Raw genomic sequence first — 6,000 nt, forward strand, 5'->3', positions numbered from 1 at the left:
TTTTTTGTCGGGAGGGAGGTTGAGAGACATGGTTTCTCTGTGTAGCCCTGGCTGTCCTGGAACTCTCTTTGTAGACCAGGCTGGCCTCAAACTCAGAGAGATCCACCTGCCTCTGCCTCCTGAGTGCTGGGATTAAAGACATGCGCCACCACTGCCCGGCCCTTTTGTACTTCCTAATATACTCACCATACACTCCCTAGCCCAGGCAGGCCACACAATTCCTTTGCTTCTGCCTTCGCAGTTGCCTACGTTACAAGCATGCCCCCACCATGCCCACCTTTCACCCAACAGACACTGATGGACGAGAAAGAATATAACCCAACATAAAGATCATGATTAAAATCATTTTATGAAACAGGTATAGTCGCCCATACCTGTAATCCTAGCACGTGAGAGTTTGAGGCAGGAGGATTGCCAAACTGAGCTGTATAGGGAAGCCAGATTTATGGCTGAGTAATTAGTTCAATGATAAACATTTCTCTATGATGGGCAGTGGTGGTGCACGTCTTTAATCCCAGGACTCGGGAGGCAGAGGCAGGCGAATCTCTGTGAGTTCAAATCCAGCCTGGTCTACAAGACTACAAGAGCTAGTTCCAGGACAGGTTCCAAAGCTACAAAGAAACCCTGTCTCAAAAAACAACAACAGCAACAACAAAAACCAAAAAAGCAAAAACAGAGCCAGGTAGTGGTGGCGCACGCCTTTAATCTCGGCACTTGGGAGGCAGAGACAGGCGAATCTCTGTGAGTTCAAGACCAGCTCTGATCTACAGAGCGAGTTCCAGAGTTATTGGGAAACTCTGTCTCAAAAAAAAAAAAAAAAGAAAAAGAAAGAAAGAAAGAAAAAGAAAAAGAAAAAGAAAGAAAGAAAAGAAAGGAAAAGAAAAAGAAATTCACCTAGCATTCTTGGGGTTCATCCCCAAATAAGGCAAACAAACAACAAAAACCCAGAACATTTAAGTGGGCTCAGAAAAAAATAAAAGAAGGTGAGAAAAAATAAAGAAGATTCAATTAGGCTGCGTTCCATTCTGAGTAGTATCTGGTGGCTATGCAAACGGCCATTTCCTAACCTTTCTTCCTAAGGTGTGGACTGGATGCAGATGGTATCGCCTACCTCCTTGCTGTAAGAAGCAGGTCAGTGAGCAGCCCCAGATGCTGCAGACTCCTACCTAACAAACGCCAGCCATGACGACGGCAGCAGCCGATTGTGATGATGACGGTGACAGAAGCAGGAAGAGAGATTGTCGAAATGTCATTTTATTATTATTATTATTACATTGATGTGGGCCAAGGGGGCATGGGTGCAGACCACAGTGACCATGTGGAGGTCAGAGGACAGCTCTGGGAGTTGATGTTGGAAAGCACTTACACCTGGAAGGGTCCAAAGGTACCAGGCTGGATAAGGGCAGGTGAGATGGCTTTGTGGGTGGAGGTGCCGCCAAGTGGAGTCTGATCTCTGTAATTCTCAAATCCCCCAGGTTGTCCTCTGCCCTCCCCTCCTCAGTAAACAAACACACAAACAAATGAGTGGGGGCTGGAGAGACGATGGCCCCGCTGTTAGTGGTGCTTGCTCCTCTTCTGGAGGACCTGAGCTTAGTTCCCTGCACCCAAGTCAGCTCTCACACCCCCTGAAGCCCTAGCTTCCAGTGGTCCTAGGTCCTATTCTGCTCCCTTCAGACACCTGCCTTCACACACATCTGCCCCTCCCCACCCCACACCCACATAATATAAAATAAAATATTAAAAAAAAAACTTTTAAAAGTTAGTGAATTATTAACTGGGCGTGGTGCCACTTGTAATTCCAGCCCTCTGGTGCCGAGGCCAGCCACTGGGGAGTTCCGGGTCAGCCTGGGCTACATAATCAACCCTACAAAAAATAAAAGGGTCAGGGGTGGGGAAAACTCCAACAAAGAATCAGAAAACTCACTCCAATAATTAAATAAATGTGGTTTGGGAAAGATGAGAGCCATAGTTGTGCTGGCACATGGGAGAAAGAGTATCATTTCCTATCACTAAGCTGAACACTAATCAAAGTGACCCATAGGTCATTTCCATATGATAGATCTAATCAAGTCTGTGTCAAAGGTTGACGGCAATGTTTGTAATCAGAGATGTGTAGGAGGAGGTTTGAAGGGACAGCCAGGCCAGTTTTAAAGCAGTTGATTGTCAGTGCCAGGGATCTAATCCAGGGCCTTGGACACCTGGGCAAATGTGCACACCAACCACTGAGCCCAGTGGAACCATGCCCCTGGGCTTCTGGAGCTGAATTGGACAATGTAGTTTTTTCTTTCTTTCTTTATTTTGATTTTTTGAGACAGGGTTTTTCTGTAGCATCGCATCCTATCCTGGTACTTGCTCTGTAGACCAGGCTGACCTCAAACCCATAGAGATCCGCCTGACTCTGCCTCCTGAGTGCTGGGATTAAAGGCGTGTGCCGCCACCTCCACCTAGCAATGTGGCCTTTTCTTGTTAAGGTTTTTAAATTAATGCAGTAGAAGTAATTAGTATCTGCATGATTTATTTCTCTCTTACAAAAATTATTCTAGGTTAGGTGGGTGTGGTAGTGCCTGCCTTCAATCCCAGCACTGGGAAGGCAGAAGCAGGCGGGTCTCTGAGTTCGAGGCCAGCCTGGCCTACAACAGTGAGTTCCAGGACAGCCAGGGCTGCACAGGAAAACCCTGTCTCAGAAAGGTGAGGATGGGGCTGTAGGTTATGAGTGCTTGCCTAGCATCTTTGAAGCCCTGCCTTTGATCTCAGGCACTGCCTGAACTGGAAGTGGTGGGTCCGTGAGATAACTCAGCGAATAAAGGTACTGGACGAGGAAGGCTGAGGACTTGAGGTGTTTGATCCTTGAAACTATTCATGGTGGAAGAAGAGAACTGAGTCCATAAAATTGTCCTCTGACCTCAATAGGGGTCTCTTTCTCTCTCTCTCACACACACAAATATATACATTATAATAATAAATTATTTTTTTAAAACGTTAAAAGGCATTCTATGATTAAGTTCAAATAGTGAGTCCAAGAGAAACTGTAGAGAAACTGTAGAAGAAACTGTAGAGATCTAGGAACACAATATAGATCTTTTTTGGTTTTGCTTTGTTTTGAGATAAGGCCTCACTGTTTAGATCTGGCTAGCCTTGAACTCATTCTAATTCACCTGCTTCTGCACCACCACACCCATCTTTTTAAAGTGGATCTTAAAGTATAAAATATGAATATGTAGCTAGGAGATTGTGGTGGTGCACACCTTTAATCTCAGTATTCTGGAGACAGAAGAAGGTGGATCCCTGTGAGTTTGAGGCCAACCTGATCTACAGAGCTAATTGCAGGATGGCAATTACATCAAAATTACAGAAAGGAACTGTCTTAGGCCAGGCGGTGGTGGAGCATGCCTTTAAGTCTAGCACTCAGGGGGTAAGGAGGGGGAGGCAGAGGCAGGTGGATCTCTGAGTTCGAGGCCAGCCTGGTCTACAGAGTGACTTCTAAAGCTACACAGAGAAACCCTGTCTCAAAAAACAAAATAAAAAGATAAGCTGTCTGTGAGTTCACAGCTAGTCTCATCTACATAGTGGATTCCAGGACAGCCAGAGCTATGTAGAGAGAGACCCTGTCTCAGATAGATAGATGGGTGGATGGATGGAGACAGATGGATGGATAGATATCAGGAAGGGAAACAAAAGATGCTTTGGGGGGTTATATCCTGTCACTATTTGTGTGTGTGTGTGTGTGTGTGTGTGTATCTATATGTGGGTTTATACACTTACATGGGATTGCTCTCAAATGCCAGAAGAGGTCATTAGAAACCCTGGAGCTGGAGTTCTAGATGGTTGTGAGCCATTGGATCTGAGTGCTAAGAGTCAACCTCTGTCCTCCGCCAGAGAAGTCTGTACTCCTTCCTCACTGATGAGCCATCCTTCCAGGCCCACCGTATTTTTTTGTATTTCCCTCCAACCCCTGGTAAGAGCGAACAAAAGCTTCTTTAAATAAAGCAAAAGCAGAAAGTCAGACGGGGGAATCTGTAGGCTCTCCTGGAGCCCAGCTACAGATCTGAAGGATGAAAAAGCCAGCTGCTTTCCTTACCACAGAACAGACGGAAGATCCCCAACTCAAGCCATCTTTTGAAGCTGTTAGCTGCTGAGTACTGTCTCAGCCCACATCCAGACTGCTTGAGATCCAAGTGGACAACAAAGGCAGCCACTAACCCACTTGATCCTTTGGAGAAACTTACTTTTCAGCATAGGCTTCCTCTTTTCCAAGCCCGTCTTACTAGAAGCAGACCCACCTCAGCGTGGCCAGTGCTTCTCGGCCTCGACCTGTCCGACCCTTTGAAGGAGCTTGCTTTGTTTGTGTTTCTGTTTTTGTTTTATGGAAGTGGTGGATTTGAGGGGTTTTTTGTTTTGTTTTGTTCCTCTGCTTTTCATACTTTTTGTAGTTTTTTTTTTTTCTGTTTTACATTGTAGCTGGGTACAGTTCCCAGCACCCATATGGTAACTCACAAAGTCACGTGTAAGTCTAGTTCCGGGAGGTTTGACATCCTTTTCTGTCCTCCAGCAGCTTCATGCACACACACGAACTTACAGGGTCATGCACACAAACACAGAATAACGCTTTAATTTTTTTAAACATTTATTTATTTATTATATCTGTGTATGTGGGATGTGTGGAATCAGCTCTTTCCTTCCACACTTTGGGAAGAGAACTCAGTTCTTCGGGCTTGACAGCAAGCACCTCACCTGGCGAGCCATCTCACTGGCTCTTAACAATTTTGCATTTGGGGTTTTGATGTTCTTTATATTATTGGGGACTGAATGAACCTCGGTTCTGCAATGTGGTAAACAATCACCCAACTACTGACCTGCATGGCCAGCCCTCCTTTCTCTCTTTGAGACAGGGACTCGCTAAGGCTGTCCTTGAACTCACTCTGTAGAGACGATCACACTTGAAATTGTGATCCTCCTGCCTCAGCCTCCTGATTAGAATTGTGGCGCTGGACTGCCAGACTGGGTTAACTTTTTTCCAGACAGGGTCTTGCTGTGTAGTTTGGGATGATGCAGACCTTGTGATCCTCCGGCCTCAGTCTCCCAAGCACCACCTGGCCTAGTTTCATATTGTGTTTTGATTGTTATTGTTTCTATTTGTTTCTCAGTTGTTCTTGTATTTGTTTCCATAGGATCTAACTGTAGCTCAGGCTGACTTGAAACTCACTCTAGCTTTGGGGGCATCTCCATCTTGAAGGGAAGCTACTTGCCTCAGTTTCCCCACCATGCCCAACTTCATTTAATTTTATTTCTATATATGTGTGCTTTGTCAGCAAGTATGTCTGTGTACCATGTGAAGGCCAGAGGGTGGCATCAGCTCCCCTAAGGCTGGAACTGGAGTTACAGAGGATTGTGAGCCTCCATGCTGGTGCTGAGAATCGAACCTGGGCCCTCTGGAAGAGCAACCAGTGCCCTTAACCACTGAGCCATTTCTCCAGCCCCATTACCCAGAGTCTTACACTGTAGTCCAGACTTTGTTTTATTTTTAAGAAGGGATTCAAACCCCTCAGAATCCAGAAATCCCTCTTCCTCAGCCTCCTCTGTAGCTGAGAAAACAGACTTCAACAATGTACGTCAGGTGCCTGGAAGCCAGAGAGCCTCTGAGTATCTGGATACAAAGTCAGCTGTCCCCAGGAACTTACAGCTCTGGCATTACCTTTCCTTGCCTAGGGTGACATCTGCTTCTATGGTCAATGATACCACATGATTGGGGCATGGTGGCATGTTCTTGTAATCCCAGCAGTCACAGACACCGAAGTGGGAGGAACAGGCGTTCTAGGCCAGCCTGAGCTAGATAGTAAGGGTTAGAAAAGACACCCACTCATCTAGAGAAGGTCATACTTACGTCAGTCGGCATCATACCCGAAATCATTCTTATGAATGGGAGTAAAGCTGGCCACCAGCCAGTCGTGAGTTCATTGTGCTTCTTTCAGACTAATGTGAGGCCGCCTGGTATTCTCTCCT

This window comes from Myodes glareolus, chromosome 18 (genome assembly GCF_982192425.1).
Source record: "Myodes glareolus chromosome 18, mMyoGla1.1, whole genome shotgun sequence".
NCBI lineage: Eukaryota > Metazoa > Chordata > Mammalia > Rodentia > Cricetidae > Myodes > Myodes glareolus.